The sequence below is a fragment of the Saccopteryx bilineata genome, chromosome 4 (genome assembly GCF_036850765.1).
Source record: "Saccopteryx bilineata isolate mSacBil1 chromosome 4, mSacBil1_pri_phased_curated, whole genome shotgun sequence".
Taxonomy (NCBI): domain Eukaryota; kingdom Metazoa; phylum Chordata; class Mammalia; order Chiroptera; family Emballonuridae; genus Saccopteryx; species Saccopteryx bilineata.
Genome location: NC_089493.1, coordinates 197,735,380 through 197,754,571, shown reverse-complemented (window position 1 = coordinate 197,754,571; position 19,192 = coordinate 197,735,380).

The following is a 19,192-nucleotide window of genomic DNA, read 5'->3' as shown; positions in this document are numbered from 1 at the left end:
CCAAGCAGTTGAAGGGCCTGGCGAGCAAACGCCAACGATTCCAGGGGAAGGACACATACCGCCCCGAGGCTGCAGCATCAGCTCCGCCTGTGTGTCCAGCCTGCCGGCTGTCCTGCAGGTTTCTGACTTGCCGGCCCCACAGCGGCGGGAGCCAGCGTCTTGAGATAGATCTCCTGACACACGTCAACCTGGCATGCCTCCCGATAGATACACATACGTATAATTATCATACAGTAAACATAGATACTACATATTACACATAGCACCGTGTATGCGATACTATGTTGTTTCTGTTTCTCTGGAGAATGCCAGAACTGATACAGATCAAGCTGTGCCCCCCCCCCCCCAACAAAGGGGCCAAGAAGGATATATAATCCTGCCTCACACACCATGAAGTCACCAGCATTAATATCTACCATGGAGTTACTGAAAAGGTTAGAGGTAACAACACATGGAAAATACTCAGGCTGCAAAGTATGCCAAGGCCCCACCCGGGCTCTGGCGCGGACCAGCTGTGTCAACTCTTGGACAAGTGGTTTAACCTTTCCGTGCCTCAGTTTCCTGTTCTGTAAACTACAGGTGAAACCACTGAGCCTGGAACGCCTGTGAAGATCAGGCGGGTTAACACCCGGGAGGAACTTAGCACAGCGTCCAGGACTCGGGAGGAGACAAGGGCTTGCACTGACTTTAATCCCACTGGGGGTCTGTCTCCCCCCACCCCCCGTGCCCCCCGCCTGCCCATCCCACGGCAGCTGGCAGCTGTCTGGAAATTCTGCCTAACTTGCTGCTGGTTTCGGTGTGGGCAGCACTGCCCCTCCCCCTGAAAAGGGCAGACCTGCAGCCGGCCGACTATACCTGGGCACCTGTGTACCTGGGCACCTGTCCTGGCGGCCTGTGTGGGTCGCGGCTCGCGGGCAGTGGGCTCAGAGCCTGCTTCCCGGGGAAAGATGAGGGTGGGGGAGCCTGCCCCGGGTCAGAGAACCCAGAGGGTGCCCGTGGGAAGCAGGGAGCCATCCCAGGACCTGTTATGTCAATGAAAATGTGGGTCCCTTGTTCAAAAGGCGTTTAAAGAGTTTCGGATGGCGACAGACCGTAGAACCTGGCAAGAGGCACTTCTGAGCACTGGGCCCTGAGTCTGCCCAGAGCTAGGGGGCACGGGGGGGGGGGTGGTGGCGGGGGTGCAGGGGGGCTGGGGCCAAGACCCTCATGGGGAACGCGTCCCGGCAGGGAAGTCCCCAGCCTCCAGCACTGGGCAGGGCACCAGCTTGCTCCAGGCCCTGGGGAGACAGGCCCTGGCTGTTCATGAACCTCTGGCCTCTCCAGGGAATGCACAGGAAATGGGTCGGGTTTACCGGTGATTCACAGCCTTGGGCCTTGCTCCTTCCAATCTCTGCTTCCTGTCCCTTCCCGAGGGCTCAGGCAGATTCTATCGTTTTCCCGGGGGCGCTTTGGGGCAATAAAAAAAAAAAAAAGCCGGTTGGGTTGAATCTAAAACTTCCATCTCTTCCATCTAATTTCCTGCCCCTCTCTTGTCCTCTCCTGCAGAATAAAGCAGCCCAGCCTGGTCCTGAGAGCCCAGGAGGGAGGGAGAAGGGAATCAGCTACCCCTGTCTTCTCCCTCCCTCTCTGTTGGGCTTGGGGAGGAGAAGGGAAAATCCCCAACCAAGCGTCTCTTACTTCATTCTCCATTGCCCTCCCCCCACCCTCTCCTGACTCCTCTGCCGCCTCGCTGGCCTCCTGCTTGTCTGGCTGACGGTGAAGAAATGGGGAGGAGGCGGTGGGTAGCGCGGTGGCCACGTTGTCAGCCCCCAAAAGGCATCTTACCCATTCTTCTGCTGGTGGGGGGAATACCTGATACTTCTCTGCCTCCAGCTGGCACAGTTCTGGGGTTCCACATGACAAGATACAGTGCAACAGCCAGGGCCTCGTGGGGGTGCCGGGCGACAAACAGCACCCCCTACCCGACCTCCGGGCACAAGAGTAACACCAGCGGTGGCAGCTCAGCCCTTTCCTCCTTGACAAACGTTGAGGCTGTCAAGTCTTGGCACCAGGAGGTGCGTGTTAGTGATCAGTTCTTCTTTTCACAGGCGAGGAGGCCGAGGCGGAGAAGGGCAAAGCGTCGTGCCCAAGGTCACGAAATGAGGGAGTCGCGGAGTCAGGGTTGAACAGAAGGTCTTCCCAGCTCCAAGGCCACAGTGCTCATGGTGGCTTCACTGTCCAACCTTCTTTAAGAGCCCATAGAAGGTTCATCAATAACGTGTGCTGGGGGGTGGGGGTGGGGGCTGATTCTGCCTGTGGAATATCAAGGAAGGCTTCATGGAAGAGGTAACCCTTGAGTTTTCTTTTTTTTATATTTTTTTCTTTTTCATTTCTTTTTTTAAATAAAGACAGAAGAGCGAGACGTACTGAACTGGGCTGCGGTCTGTCAAGAGTAAGAATGTTACTTTTTTTTTTTTTCCTGAAGCTTGAAACGGGGAGAGATAGTCAGACAGACTCCCGCATGCGCCTGACCGGGATCCACCCGGCGTGCCAGGGGGCGACGCTCTGCCCACCAGGGGGCAACGCTCTGCCCCTCCGGGGCATCGCTCTGTTGCGACCAGAGCCACTCTAGCGCCTGGGGCAGAGGCCAAGGAGCCATCCCCAGCACCCGGGCCATCTTTGCTCCAATGGAGCCTTGGCTGCGGGAGGGGAAGAGAGAAACAGAGAGGAAGGAGAGGGGGAGGGATGGAGAAGCAAATGGGCACTTCTCCTGTGTGCCCTGGCCAGGAATCGAACCCAGGACCTCTGCACGCCAGGCCGACGCTCTACCACTGAGCCAACTAGCCAGGGCCCTTGAGTTTTCTTATAAAGGGGAAGTGGGATCTGTCTCACGGAGATGAGGTGGGAAGGGCCCTGCAACTAGGGGGAACAGCATGTGCTAAGGCCCTGAGGCGTGGGCGGCACCTGCGTGGGGGATCAGGGCCTGCGGGGTGCTGTGTGAGGTTGGGGTTCAGGGCCCATGTCAAGGCGCGTGTTAGGAGACGAGGCTGAGATGAGGGTCACTGAATGTTGTGGACCGGTAATGGCAAAAAGCCATTATAGATTCAAGGCTTGGCAGGGGGCTTAAGTTCTACCCCCTCCATCTCCATATTTGGCTTTGATGCTCTGTGTTTGCACCCACTCCCCTTCCTTCCTTGGGTTGCAGGAAGCAATATACATACCCTTCCTCTGACTCTTTGTTTTCAGATGTTTGTAAAATTCACTAATGTATACTGTTTTTGCCTTGGGAGAGTTCCTGTCTTAGCCTTTGATGTGCAACTTTGTATCAGGGTCCTTGATATGCATAGGTCCATATAATAAAGCGAACTGAGGCTGTGAGGCACTCAGATGCTGCCAGGCAGTTTGAGGAGTCCTCCCGGTCCCATCGGTTTTGTTCTGACAAAGTGTGTTTCCTTAATTCCGCACCGTTATTTGGAAGCTGCGCTGGTCCGCGGCAACTGAAGGCCCTATCACTGAAGATTTTGGGCTCCATTCCTGAACTTGGAGAATCCTCACGGCACTCAGCACGCTATGAAACCGTCTCCTTGCTTACACGCTTGAGATCGCCTCCTCACTATGGCGTAAGCTCCGGGAAACCGGGCACGTGGCCATTCCGCTCCTGTCTCTATCCCCAACGCCGGGCACGCGGTGGTAGCTCGATGCCTGTTTTGGGGGGAATGAAGGAATGAATGAGTGAGTGATTGGATGAAGAAACATCTACCTGGGAGGTGTAGTCCCTGTAGCTGTCTCTCTCACTGTCACTGTCCTGAGGTCCTCAGGTACATGCTGAGCTCACACGGTGGTCCCACCTTTGCCCAGACAGGGGTGGGGTCCTGCTGGGGGTGTCCTGGGGCATCCTCCAGAACAGGGGTCCCCAAACTACAGCCCGTGGGCCGCATGCAGCCCCCTGAGGCCATTTATCCGGCCCCCGCCGCACTTCCGGAAGGGGCACCTCTTTCATTGGTGGTCAGTGAGAGGAGCATAGTTCCCATTGGAATACTGGTCAGTTTGTTGATTTAAATTTACTTGTTCTTTATTTTAAATATTGTATTTGTTCCTGTTTTGTTTTTTTTTTTACTTTAAAATAAGATATGTGCAGTGTGCATAGGGATTTGTGCATAGTTTTTTTTATAGTCTGGCCCTCCAACCAGTCTGAGGGACAGTGAACTGGCCCCCTGTGTAAAAAGTTTGGGGACCCCTGCTCCAGAACATATCTAACTTGAAATTCCCGCCTGCGACCACCAGGGGTCGCCCGTGCCACACAGGAAACCCCAGCGAAGGGCCCTGTTGAATTTGGGGGTGGGAGGCGGTGGGGGGTCGTGTGTGCAACAAATCCCATCCCTGAGCCGCAAATGAGTTCTCCAGGCTGACATTCCTCCTCATCGGTGCCTGGGTTTCCTCTTCCAGAACCAGACAGGTGTGACCATGGGAAGGGGTCACTGGGGGATCCAGACCCAGGAGGCCTGGGACCGTGGCTTCCATCTGGCCAGCAGACCTGCCCAGGAAAGCTGGGTCAGCCAGGCCATTTGTCCGAGTCTGCCTTACAACCCGCCCCCACCCAGACGCTGGCCCAGGCGTGGCCAACAGTTTCTGCCCCCGGGGCCAGATTAGAAAGAAAACTTTTTTCACAGGCCGGACCGAAATTTAAAAATTTTTTAAATGTTAAATACAAAAACGATTCGTTTAAGTAAACAAAATTTTATTATGTAATTTGTTTATGAATAAATGTGAGTGAAAAAAATTTTAATATACAATATTATTTTAATAAAAATATATTTTAATAAAAATATAATTCCCTACCGTATAAATATCCAAACTGTATCACAATCAGTCGAAACAATATTTAATTAATAGAATGAGCTTGAAGGGGTTATATTGCAAATAAAACAATTATTTTGTTTTACAAACAGCCTGGACACGGTTTCAGTTATCAACTGCAGCTATTGTCTATGTTGCAATGCCACTTGATTCAGCACACGTGACCACAAAAATAACGAATTGTTTGACCTTGGGTGCGCACTGGCAAACTCCGCCTAAAAGAATGTGGGTTTCACATCGCCGCTAAATGTCAAACAGTTCATATCGAGTACAGACGAGTACAAAAGTTGTAAATCTTTATAATGGAATTTTTTTTTAAAAAAAATAAGTATTGCGAATCCATTCGACCAGTTACTGGAAGTTAACCCTGATTAGTCACACGCAGAATTCTTTTCCGCGTATCACTATCTTCTTAAATAATCTCGATTTCCAATAATCAAAGACGCTTACACGCTTCTGAGTAGCTGAGATTGTAAAGTAGCGGAGAATATTAAAAATTTAATCGCGGGCCGCACAAACTCATTACGCGGTCTGGATCCGGCCCGCGGGCAATATGTTGGCCAGGCCTGCCAGCGCAGGCCTAGGGGAGAAAGGTCAGCCTCCTGACACTGCTCCCTGGAGATGGCCCTGTCCGCTTGGCCAGGGTCTTGGCTCAGGGTGTGCACTTCAAGCCCCAGGGATCTGGACACTGCTGCCTTCAGCTGCCCAGCTGAGCTGTTTCCAAATAAGTTTCCACGCACAGTTTTGGGGGAGGGGGGCTGGGACATCAACCTATCTTTGGTGGAGGACACCAAATTCAACCTGTGCCGACGGGGTCGCGGCTCTGACCGTCGGGGTTCAGTCTTGCTGGCGACCCTCGGAGAACCTGCGTGGGGCACGCCTCAGAGCTGACCCCCGAAGGTGAGGAGCTGGAGTGTGAATCCGCTCTCTCCGATGGTGGGGGGGTTGTGCGGGGAGGGGATGGCCCAACACCTTGTGAGACGCTGGTCTTCTTCCTAACTTAGGGTCCCAGGCATCCTAATTTAGGGTCCCAGGCAGCACATTGCGGGAGTGTGGCATCAGCCCTGGGGGAGTATTTGCACCCCAGGAGCTGGGGAATGTTCCACATTGGGGCTTTTCCCCTTCTAGTTACCTGCTCCCTCCCTCCACCCTCACTTTTGAGGGTCTCCCAGGGTGCCGGCTGCCAGGTCTCCCTGGCCAAGGATGTTCCCCCAGAAGGCACCTGTGGGAACTGCGTACAGGTGACCTCTGGGCTTGGCAGAGGGCCCGGCTGGAGGACAGCTGGGGTCAACGTCCAGCTTCCCAGTGATCACCTTGCCCGGCCGACCCAAGGCCTGGTTTGTATTTTTTTTTTTTTTCCTGAAGCTGGAAACGGGGAGAGACAGTCAGACAGACTCCCGCATGCGCCTGACTGGGATCCACCCGGCACGCCCACCAGGGGCGACGCTCTGCCCACCAGGGGGCGATGCTCTGCCCCTCCGGGGCGTCGCTCTGCCGTGACTAGAACCACTCTAGTGCCTGGGGCAGAGGCCAAGGAGCCATCCTCAGCGCCCGGGCCATCTTTGCTCCAATGGAGCCTTGGCTGCGGGAGGGGAAGAGAGAGACAGAGAGGAAGGAGAGGGGGAGGGGTGGAGAAGCAGATGGGCGCTTCTCCTGTGTGCCCTGGCCGGGAATCGAACCCGGGTACCCCGCACGCCAGGCCGACGCTCTACCACTGAGCCAACTGGCCAGGGCCCCAAGGCCTGGTCTGTCCATGGGATGAGCAGTGTCCGTTGCTTGGCAGGGTCCATGCCAGGCTGATAGGTGTGGCCAAAGGGCAGAGGGCGTTATCACGGGACAGAGCTGTGATTTACAGCAGTGGTGGGCAGTTGGGGACCCAGCCTGCGGGCAGGGTGCCGACAGGATGAGGGACCTGCGTGTCACTGAGGCGTGGTGCGTTGGGCCAGCCCGTCCCCTGCCTGGTGCGGACAGGCGGGATAAATCAGCTCTCATGGCAAGCGGGGCGGCAGGGAGAGTTAATCAGGAACGAGAGGAAATACATTTCAACTTGCCAAGAAGGTGAGGGAGTGAGCAAAGGACACCCTGGCCCCCACTGGGGTTGTCCACACCTCCCCCTACAGGACAGAGGAGCAGAGATGCCACCTTGGCGCTGGTGTGGGAGGGTGGGGCTGCCTGCTGTCCGCTGTCCGCTGCCCTGGGGGCTGAGCCCACCCTGCTCCTGTGGCTCACAGGGCCCTGACTTCCAGGCACAGGACCAGGCTCAGGGTTTTTGTGGTGGAAGGGCTGGTGCTGTGGGCTAGGCTGGCTGACTTCTGGGTAATGTGGAGGAGTTTGTCCCGGCCCCCCCCACTTCCCCTCACCCCCTCCTCGCCAGCCAGCCCCTCGAGGTCCCCCAGAACCTCCCTCCCTTTGCTTGGACAGTGCCCTCTCCAAGAATGCCCATCTCACCCTGTCCACCCCTCCCCCACTCTGTGCACACACCCCCCCCCCCCCCCCCCCGCCGTGGGGTCTAGACTCCAACAGTTTTCTCCCCGAATGGACTACTGGTGGGAGCCACGTCGTGGGTGGGTTAAGGCTCCTGACCAGGAGGCACTCACAGTGCCGCCGAGGGTGAACTGGGGGGCAGGTCAGGGGCTGTAGGGAGGAGGGGGCCACGACCAGGGGACTTCTGGGGGGGTGGTGGTTGTGCTGCAGTAACAACTACCGTCAAATCTCCTCACAGAGGGCTGAGGCTTCTCAGGGCACGCGCAGTCGGCTGTGGTCTGCGTGCCGCTCAGGCGGCTGTCCCTGGGTAGGGACTGAACCAGACAGCTTCCCTGTGTAAGAGGAAGCTGACCAGTCAGTGCCGGAAGTAGGGACCCGGCTGCAGAACCCACTGAGAGGGAGGTCCTGTCCCCAGGGCAGGGCAGTGCCCTGAGGGTGTCTGTCCTAGACGGGCACCAGGCCAACACCTGCATAGACAAGAAGGTTCCCTCCGGCCTCAGAAAGGAGAAGAGATGGTGTGGACCTTCTCTTGGAGACCTGGGCTGTGTCCAGTGTGCGGCGAGGGTGGCCAGGCCTCCAGGAGGTGGTGATGAGGGAGGGGGAGGGACCCTGCATGCGGCCACACTGCCCCCATCCCCTGGCCTCCAGGGCTCTACCCCCTCAGCAGCCTGCTCTGCCCAGGCCTGCCCTGGGTCCCTGTCTCACTCTCCAAACACTCCTCTGTCCTCATGGAGCCTGCACGTCCCCCGAGGGCAGGGATCGTGTCTGGACAGTGCAGCCCTCGGGGGTGCAAGAGCGGCTTTGATAAATACTGCTTCTCAGACAAGAAGAATGTGAAACCGGGAGGGAACTGCCTTTTGTTGACCCCACAGGGGACATACTCTGCGCTGCCTGCCGGGATCCTGGGAACTCCCTCCCGGTGTGGGGGATCATCTGCCTGTTTCCAGAGGCTGTGGGCAGAAGCAGAGGCCCGCCCAGCCCAGCGGAGCAGAGATGGCTGGGGACTGGGGACCCGGAGCCTTCCAGAAGGAGGTGGGGCGATATGTCCCCCAGCTGCCACTCTGCACAGGTCCTGCTTCTCCTGGCCTCAGTCCCACCCTGGGTAGCCTCTGAGTCAGTATCTCCCTTCCCCGAGGCTGGTCAAGGAGGTCAGAGATGAAGGGGGCCTGTCTGGGGTCCCCAGTCCTTGTGGGAGGCACCCAGGGTCCCAGCAGGGTGTGGGCAGGGGACATCGACCAATCGCCCAGCTGAGGCTTCCTTGCCTGGGCCAGTGTGAACATCTGACCTCCAGATGGGGTGTGGAAACTTCCAGAGGCAGCTAGATGCTCTGCGGGGGGAGGGGGGCATGAGTTTTGAGAAAAGCTTATGGTTTTTGTCATTACAGAAGTATTGTGCGCTCCTTGCAACGTCCTCTGCCCAAGGGCAGGCTGAGCACCCCTCCCCCACCCACCTCGAGCTAAGCCCTGCTCAGTGAGTGTCTATAACCGCCCCCCCCCCCCCCCCCCCCCGCTTCTGTGCACACACAGGCCTGCGTCCTGTGTGCACACGCTTCCCCACGCATTGCACGTACCTGTTCCCAGCGGCTGTTCCCACGTGCGGGTAGGTCTGGGACATCTTTACTTGTCAGGACAGGTGGAGCTGCTGTGCTCTCTGCCCAGAATTCCACAACCCCCCACTCCCCAGGTCTTTCCTCTGCGCACTGTTGGGGCCCTGCCAGGCCACGCTGCTGCGGGCACCCGCGGCCACAAGCGGCCCGCTCCTGGGCGAGTGTTTCGCCGGTGTGGAGGCTACGCCGCGAGCTGTGCTGTTTGCAGGCCTCGGCCTCGGTTTGCCGATCTGTGAAATGGGGTTCCAGCACCCCCGGGCTTGACAGGATTGCCTCCCGCAGCGGGTGGGCGGGGCGCCAACGTGGGCTGAGCTCTGTGGGCGGGCGCACCAACGGGGCTGAGCTCTCACCTTGGGGGGCCTCGGCCTGGGGTGGGCGGCTCCTCCGGGGAGAACAGCAGGCCCTCCCCTGGCGGCCGGGGGGTGAGGATTAGATGCAGAATAACGCAGTCCCCGATCAAACCTGCAGCTGTAACTCAGGCCCCAGACGCTGCCAGCGCCATAAATTTGGGCGGAAAGTGCAGCTCCAGCAGTTTGCGCACGGGAGCCGGGGAGGCCGGGTGAATTACAACCGTGGAGGCAGCGGCCCCCGCCCGGCATTGTTAGCCGGAGCCAGGGATGGATTGTGTGCTGGCTTTAATGAAATTGAATTTTAATTTATGTCCTAGCCCGCCATGGTGCGGGGTGAGGGTGCCTGGGCAGAGGTGGGCTCAGCCCCCGGGGTGCCGTCGGACTCTTCAGGGTTGGGGGTGGGCGGCAGCCCGATCCTACAGGGATAGGATGATGGATGGGCATCCCTGGGGGCGGTGGCATCGGCTCCCCAAAATTTCAAGGTCATGCCAGCCTGGACGTAGTTTTGGGCAAGGGATATGACCTCTCTGGGTGCCTCTGCTGCCCGCCCGTCTGGCCACACATGCCTGGCTCACTCCGGTGTAAACCGGGTAGCAGGCTCAGGGAACTAAGGGTCCCTATCCTGCCCCCTTGTAGGGACTGAGAGCTCCCGCAGATGCTAGCCCCAGATGTGGGAGGAGGTGGAGGACAGAGGAATGACCTTGGTAGCCCTTCACTCACTTCTTTCTCCCGAGTGTCCACCCATGAGACGTTACAATCTTACAATCTGCAGCTGCTTAACGTAGGTAGCCTTTGGAGGGCCTGCACAGCGTGGGACCTCACCCGCGGTTTCCTGAGCCAACCGGCCAGGGCCCATCTTCACAATTTTTGGCGAGTGGACAGCTTAGCCTCTGTATGTGCATAGAAGAAGATGCCCACCCTCTGGGAGGCCCCAGCCAGTGTGGCCCGGTGAGTGGGTACAGACAGGACTCCAGCCCCACTTAGAACCCACCGGGCCAAGAAGGACCTTGATCGGCACCAACGTACGAACCACCCTCCACCCCAGTGTTATCTTTCTTTAAGTCTTCACTTCTTTCAGTATCAACACATTGATTATAAAAGGACACTTTGTGGGGAACCAGCGTTGTGGAGAGCCAATAACACGAAAATGAATGTCTCCAACCCACCTTACATCCCTCCGTGATGGCGTGTAGCGTGCGCGTCTCGTGAAGGCGTGTAGCGTGCGCGTCCCGCGAAGGCGTGGAGCGTGCGCGTCCCGCGATGGCGTGGAGCGTGCGCGTCCCGCGAAGGCGTGGAGCGTGCGCGTCCCGCGATGGCGTGGAGCGTGCGCGTCCCGTGATGGCGTGGAGCGTGCGTGTCTCTTTCCCTCTGCAGGGATTCGTGCTGTGACACAGGTGGTGCGCTGTTTCCAGCTCCGTGCAGACCCGCGCCCATTTCCCGGTCGGAACACAGAGAGGCTTGTTCTGTGTCCAGAGTCGCGAGAGGTGCAGCCAGGCTCTCGCCCTGTTCACGGGGGTGGGGGTGGGGGGGACTGGTTATCACGGGGGCCCCTGGAGAGCTTTCTTCCCCACACAGTCCGCCCTGGGCCAGCGTGAAGGATGCAGGATTTAACGACATGACGTTTCGGCCCGGGGACCTCCTGGGTGTGCCAGGCCTCTGAGGGCCCGGGTCACGCGGGGGCGGAAGCAGCCGAGAAGAGCCTGCCCTTTGGCTCTGTGGTGTTTCGCAGAAGGGAAATCGATAGCTCACGGTCCGGCAAGCTGGCGCAAGACGTCCGTGCCCTGGAGGTGACAGGGTGAGGCCGTGTCTCCGCAGCCCGGGGAAAGCTTAATCCTGGGAGATTTATGTCACCAAGAAATGCAGAACTCTGGGGCGGAAACATGGGGTCTGGTCACCGCTGCCTGTTACTCTGGCCGGAATCAGGTCAGTGGGCCGGAGGGAGAACTCTGAGGGGACTGGGTTTGCCGAGCGGCCGGCGGCCTGTTTGGGGGAATTTAAACTCAGTGGGGCGCACTAGGGGACAGATGGCTGTCACAGCCTAGGAGAAGAAGGCCCTCCACTGGGTCAGAGCATGATGGGGGAAAGTCAGGGCTGGGGTCTCCATGCACATATGAGTGACGTGTGACTGGGATCCCAGCACCCACGCCCACGTGTGGCCCACCACGGACCCGACGCGCCACACTCCAGCATGAGCACACACCCAAACCCACGTGCGTGCACACCGACTCCCAAAGCACATGCGTGTGTGCACAGGGGCACACACACAAAACTCTGGACACGTGTGTGTGCATGCACACCCAAGCACACGTGTGCCCAAACCCATGCACGTGCATTCCATCAAAGCACACATTTGTACACATGCATGTGTGTTTTGGTGAGTGTGCACAGACACCCACCCACCACCGGAGTAGTGGCGCCCTCTCACCACTAGAGGGTAGTAGAAGCCTTCCCCGCTTCCAAACTCATTTGCTGAAACAGGCACGTGTGTTCATGTGAACACACACACACACACACACAAGCACACCCACGCACGCATGCACGTGCGCGCACACACAGAGTAAAAAAAAAAAAATAGCAAAGTACAGAAACCCCCGACAAATAGAGCAGCTGATGGTAATTTAAGCCGACGTCGGCCGTAAAGCCTGGAGGCTGATAATAATGAATTATGAACGCCTGGTGCTATTTAACAGAGATGTTTAGGGGTCTCCCGCCCGGGCCCGGCAGCCAAACCGAGGGCTTCCCGATATGCACGCCTGCTGGCTCGGTCCCTTCTCCAGGTGTTGGGCACGGGGTACACCTCCTTCCCTTCACCCCCTCCTAACTTCTCTCTGCACCCTGAAGAACTGCAACGAGGTAAAGAGACCACATTTCTGATGGGAATGTCGTGTCCTAGGGTCACAGCTGGCCACCCTGCTGGCCCAGTCATGATCCAGAATGTTGCAGAGAGTGGGTCCTGCAAATGCAGCTGTGTGCCCAGGCCGACCCCAGGCTGGGCCTGCGGGGTCCGGCGGCCAAGCCCCGGGTTCCTGCCCGGCCCCTGGAGGGCTGAGGTCTCACAGGGCCTGACCTGGCCTCACAGGGCCCCACCCCCACCCCTCACGCTGCTCTGGGGGCCTCAGGACTGACACGAACTGTTCTTCCTTGACTCCTGTTTGCAGCCTAACTTCACCTGGCTCTTGTCTGGTGCAGAGGGTGACCGGGAGTGTCTGGGAAGGTGTTAAATGTAAGCTGTCAGGGTCTCCAAGGACAGGAAAGGAAAGATGGCCTTTCTCTAGGTGAGTTCTGGGCCAGGCCTCCTGGGCTCAGACTTTGAAGGTCTGCATTCCTTTCTGCGTTGGGGGCTCTGACAGGGCACCCCCAGCCATGCTCAAGGTCAGATATACCCCTCAGGGTCACTTGTAAGGAGGCTGGCTGGAGGGGCTTTTGTTGTGACACCGTAGGCCCTGGCCCTGGTCCCAACCTCAGCACTTGTCTGCACAGCAGACCTTGTCTTTCTCCTGTAGCATGGAGACAGGGCTGGGTCCTGGGCCTGTCTGTGTCCGCATGCTCAAGGCTGTGCTGGGCTTCGGTACAGAAGGATGGACTTTTCATCAGGGTCCACGGACAGAATTCAGGGCTCTGTGAGTTTGTGTGTGTGTGTGAGACAGAGACAGAAAGAGAAAGTCAGATAGGGACAGACAGACAGGAAGGGAGAGAGTTGAGAAGCATCAATTCTTTGTTGCGACATCTTAGTTGTTCATTGATTGCTTTCTCATATGTGCCTTGATGGGGGGGGGGGGCTACAGCAGACCGAGTGACCCCTTGCTCGAGCCAGCGACCTTGGGTCCAAGCTGGTGAGCTTTGCTCAAACCAGATAAGCCCGTGCTCAAGCTGGCAACCTCGGGGTCTCGAACCTGGATCCTCTGCACCCCAGTCTGACGCTCTATCCACTACCCCACCGCCTGGTTGGGCTTGCCCTGTGAGTTTTGACTGGAAACAATTACATCTTCATTTTCTCCAACCCCTAATCAGTAGGTGTCCCCTTCCACTATGACGGGAGGCCACGAGCCACGGGGTGTGGGAACTGCTCCCCAATAGAAACACAAGCTCCTTGTGTGTCGCTGCGGCAGCTGCAGGTGCCTGGAAATACACTGTAAGTCATGCTCCTCACGACTTCGTAATGACAGTGGCCGGCACCGTCACTGGGTCTTGTTTAATGCATCACACACACACACACACACACACACACACACAGCCCGTCAATGGCCAGATTAGGAGTCGGCTCTAGCTATTTTGGTTATTATACTTCAACAAAGATGGTTCCTTTGCAATCCCATGTTTTTACTTAATGGGAGTTACAGACCTTCTTTGGAGAGGGAGTGTCTTTCGGATGTCCAGGGGGTTCCTGGCGCCGAGGTGATGGGCTGGGCTGCTGGCAGGGGGTCCCCAGGCCCGTGGGGTGGGGTGACTCCTCCAGGCAGGGTCACCCGGGGCGGGGGTCCTGGAGAGAAGCAGGGGCTTCGCAGTGCAGAGTGAGTGGGTCAGGCTGGGCATTGAGTGAGGCTGGTGGGGTCGACACCATGTATGGAGCAGCGTGAGGAGTGGGCTTTCGGGGGGGATGTGTTTGTTTGGTTTTGGACATTCCATTTGGGTAAAACACTGCTGGAGAGGCCAAGGGACCCCGGCTGCCCTACCAGCAGCTGACGACAGCTGAGTCAGAGATGCCGACTTGGGAGTTCCTTGCAGGGGCTCCCTGGGTCCTCACGGTGACCTCAGGTGGCATGTCACCTGGGTCTCAGCGTCTCATTCTCCAGATGACCTTTGGGGGAAGGGTCACAAAAGTTATCTCAGGACTCAGATGTCACCGTGCCCTCCTGGCCTCCCAGCCCACCCACGCCCAAGGGCCCATCACTGTCCACCAGCCACGCGTGCCCGAGCACAGTGGTCTGATGTCCGCCCTGGGCTGGGCTTTTGGTCTGGCGACACAGAAGGGCACGCACACACGTGTCTTATTCCGGGGGAGCTGGTGGTCTTTACGCCTTGGTTTCTGTCTCTGTCTCTGTGTGTCTCTGTCTCTCTTCCTCTCCGTCTCCCCCACCCCCCACCTCCCCGACACACACACACACACATGCACACAATTGCACAGCCTCATGCACACATGCTCAGGTCCCGTTGGTGACACGGAGGCTGAGTAGACACGCAGCACCGCTGAGAACATCAGAGACGACGGTGGCTGACATGTGACAGGAGGGAGGGCCGTTCCTGTGTCAGGCTCCCTTCCGGCCAGCGCGCTCGGCTCCAAAACCTTCAGCACAGTTTTCGATGAGCACCTGGGGTTTGGGGGCCGGCAGCCTGCACCCCGAGCGTGAGCGCCCTCGGGCCCCTCGCTTCCACGTGGCTCATCCTAGTGCCCAAACGAACCAGAGAGCCAGGATCTCCTCTTTCTTCTCTACACCCCCGCCCTGCTCTGCCCATGGGCACCAGGCTTCCTGCGGCTGGCAGGCTGGCTGGCTGGCTGTGGCCCCCTCTGGATGGCTCTGCCAGGGCAGGGGACCGGGAGACCCGGGCCTGAGTGCTCCTGTGGTCCTCAGTGGCACCAGGGGCAGTGGAGGGAGTAGGCCTGCCAGGGCAGCAGAGCGAGTGGCCAGTGGAGGGACAGGGGGGCCGAGCTGAGCCTCACCTGCATCCAGAACTCAACCCTCTCCCACAGACCCCCTCGTGGCCGGGCCCACCTCTCCTCCCGCACTCTCCCAAGCACCTGGGCGCCCCAGCCCTCCTGAATTTGGACTGACCTTGACCCCCCTACCCCTGCAGGGAAGCTGGATGTGAGCTCCAGGTGGCCCGTGCCAGGGACGCCCCGGGCGGCTCTAAGAAGCCGGCGAGGTCCCGCTGGGCCTCGGTCTCCCTGTCTGTCAAACGTGGGTGATATTTTCCCGGGGCACAGAACGGCGCCAGGTTTGGAAATAACAGATGGCTACTCTGTCAGGTGTTTTCCTGAGGGTCTCGTGCCCCCTAAGCCAGGGGAGTGGGCAGTCCCTGCCGAGCTCACTCGGGGTGGCTGGCGCTCAGAGGCCCCGTGGGAGCAAGCACCCGGAATGTGAGAGAGACCCAGGCCAGCCTGCCCTGCGTGGAGCCACAGAGATCTGATAACAGGAGGCCGGAGCTGCCTGGGTGGCCAGTGGTACCCTGGACCAGACCTGCAAGGAGAGAGGACTCTGAGCCATGTGCCAGCCATGAATTAAAGTGATGTCCACCTTTGTTGCATGAGTTTTTAAAAAGAAATGCATATAAATTCAACAAAAAACAATTGGATCAGGAGAAGAATTAGGTGTGAGCCAAGGGGGGTGGCGGAGGGAGGGGGAAGGTGACGGTTCCTTCTGCCTCTAAGCTGCATCTCCACCTGCCCATGTGGAAATCTCTCCCTCTGGTGGCTTTTCCCTTCTCCAAAGGCTCACCTGGGTGGGGAGAGGGAGCCGGAATCGCAGAGCATGAGGGTCTTTGGGCCTTGCAGTCACGGGCTGCCCTCACCCCTGACCTCTTCTCTGGGCAAGCACAGTCCCCAGTGCCAGCCTGCCTGGCTCCACGCTGGTCAAACCAGGGAGCAGGGGGGTGCCTGGCACAGGCTGGTCCAAACAGCCCCCTCCGCAGGAACGTTGTGGGGACCCCTGGGAGCTGGGTGGCTTGGCTCTGGGGCTCTGAGCTGCAAGTCACAGGGACGTGAACACCCAATATCAACGAGCAACTTGGAAAGAGAGAGAGAGAGACCTGGGGGGCGGAAAGGCTGAGGTGACGGAGGGGACAGGACCGTGGGTCTGCTGTCGAGGGAGGGGCCCACAGAGCTGGGCTGGAAGGTTCAGCCACCGCTCTCCAGGGGGGACAAAGCCCTGATTCAGAGCTTGTGCCAGTTCTGAAGGCATACCACCACCTCCTCTCTCCCCAAAGTGCTGCCGTCAGCTGCCACAAAGGTCACCGAATGGGAAGAGATGCCCACGGGCTCAGCACACCCCTGGGGGCGGCCTTGCTCTCTGGCTGCTGTCCACGCTCAAGAGCTGTCTGGCCCGATATTCTCGGTCCCTCTGAAGACGTGACCCAAGGCAGCCTCTCAAAGCACCCCAAGCCAAGAAACAGTCTAGGAACCCAAAATAGGAATTTCAAGACGCATCTTTCTCAAATGTTAAGGAGTGGATGCTATAAAATACGATCTTTCCCCCTTCTCAGCAGCTTCTCCTGTGGCTGCTTTTGGAAAATTTCTTGCCGCACGCTGACCGCAATTCTTGCCTAAGTGCCTCTCTTGCCCTCTTCCAAGTCGGGGAACGGCGGAGGGGAGAGAGGACCGAGCAGGTAGAGTGGGAACGTCAGGAGGAGTGCAGTCTATCCATCACACAGCAGCCCCTCCCTCCTCCTCCCGTGGGCTCTCTTGGACAGGGTTCTCCATCTGCCCCAGGACCTTTGCACGTGCCGTTCTCACTGCTTGAGTGCTACTGCTTCACATCTTTGCATGGCTTGCTGACAGTCCGTTGAGGCCTCTGCTCGAGTGTCACCTCCTCAAGGAGGCCACCCCATCTAAACAAGCGCCCCTGTGTGATAAACACTACTGTTTGCCTCCATAAAGATCAGTCCTGTTTTCTATGTTTTGAGTGACAATGTGCAGAGTCCCAAGGCTGTCTGTATGTGCTTCGTGTTGGCCAATGAGATGTCAGAAAGATCGCTGGGGCTGCCGGGGGGAGATGTTCCTCCACGATTAAAGGAGAGACTCTCCTTCCTTCTTGCTTTGGGCACCAGCACGTGAGGAGGTGATGGCTGGAGCTGTGGCAGGTGTAATGAGGAGGGGGCCAGGCTGAAGGGGAAAGCCAGCAGTTCTCTCGACGAGTCAGAAGATCTGGCGAGACAAGACTTGCTTCCTACACGGCACCAAGCAATTGGGCCGAGTCCCGGCTGCCCCCTTTTACATGGATTATGTGCTGACCGATTTGCCATGGTCTCCACCTGTCCCTAATGCCTCCCCTCTGGCTCACTTCACTCATTCACATCCTTGCTGGCCACTGGGCAACTCCAATGGCAACGCAGTGACTGTCCATCCCGGCAGGCCGCTGGCCTCCTGAGAAAGGGACTCGGGGGCTGAAACATCTCTGGGTTCTAGGACCCAGTCCCGTGCCAGGAACCACAAGAACCACATCTGCAGTGTCCAGCTTGCGTCTCTTCTGTCCAACACGGGCAGCCCCCAGCCTCATGAGCTCACTGGACAGTCGAGAGAAATCGAGTATGACCGGGGAATTACATGTTTAATTTAATTTTAACCGATGAAATGTCAGTAGCCCTTGTGGCCAGTGGCTGCCATCTTGTGCAGTGTAGTAGCCGAGACCCCTGTGTCCCTCTCTCTGTGGCTCCCAGGGTGTTTTCAGTTTTTGGACTTATTTGGTGGGTGAGGTGACCAATGACGCTGTGCCTCCTCCCCCTGCTGGGGGCTCCTCCTTGTCCCACCTGCTGCTGTCCCGCACCCTCTGAGCAGCAGAAACACAGCTTAGCCCCCTCTTGTCTCCGGGGAGGTCGGTGGTGTAGACAGCAGTCCGGGAGGCAGAGCCCCTGCCACACTGGGGGTTACCCGCCAGCTGTTTACCCCGAGCAGCTACCCCGGGGTGGGGGGCGGGCAGGAAGAGGTCTGCAAAGAAGACCCTGCCGGCGTGGAGAGTCGTTGAAGGTGTTTGCTGTCTTTGTAGCCCAGGAGTTCCCAGAGTGGGAGGTGGGGCCCAGGTGGATTAAATGAGGATACAAATTCCCTGTGACTCACTGACCACAGGTGGGATTCTGTCCCTTCCCCACGGATCTGGGCTGGCCTTTGCGATTCACTGTGCGCGTCCGGGACTCCTCAGGCCGGGCCAGGAGAACCTCCCTGGGGACACTGTCCCTGCCTGTGAGCCCCGAGTCACCCTCTCCCCCCGGAGGCCACCATGCTGGAGGTCACGTGCCGGGCCTAGGCCTCTGGCCTAGTTAAACTCAAGGCCGGAGCACGGGTGATTGAAGCCCACCTTCAGGTGACGTCCCAGTCACGGCTGAGGACCCCAGGCGACCAGAGTTGTTGCCCAGCAGGGCGCCATCTGCGTTCCCGAAGCAAGAGAGAGATTTCAAGAACAGGGGCACCGTTTGAAGCCACGAAGCACTGGGGTTGTTTGGTATGCAATAACAGATAACCAGAACAGGGGACACACGAGGACCACCCCCCACACCTGCCACAACCCCTGCTCCAGACGCCCCAGAGACTCTGGGGCCAGTCATCAGGCTGGTTCTGGGATGATATTCAGAAAGTTGACAACAGGCCCATGCAGGGTCCCGTAGCTGACTTGGCAGGAAAGGACAGTGACCGCAGGTGTCCTGGACGTTCCCTTCGGGGGCTGGACTGTGGGAGGAGCAGGGGAAGAGGGAGGGACTTCACCCGCGGCAGGGAGGAATCCAGGACTTTCCACGGTGGGGACAGCCTGCCAGGAAGTAGGAAAAGAGAGGCCCAAGACGCACACACTGGGGTGAAAAAGGAGAGCAAAGCACGGAAGCGTGTGGCTAACGTGCTCGCTGTCCCGTGACAAAGGGGCAAGGAGACTCTCCATTGCTGGTCTGTGCAGGGATGCTCTGGAAGGGCACGGTGACACTCACGCGTGGCTTCCCGTGTGCGTCAAGGGCCGGGGCCAGGGCCGGGGCCGGGGCCAGCATCGCCCATGGACGGCCTTTTATTAGAGTGTGTGGCTTTTGAACTCTGTGAATTTCATCTCTTAAGAACGGATGCAAGCCCTGGTCGGTTGGCTCAGTGGTAGAGCGTTGGCCTGGCGTGCAGAAATCCCGGGTTCGATTCCCGGCCAGGGCACATAGGAGAAGAGCCCATTTGCTTCTCCACCCCTCCCCCTCTCCTTCCTCTCTGTCTCTCTCTTCCCCTCCCGCAGCCAAGGCT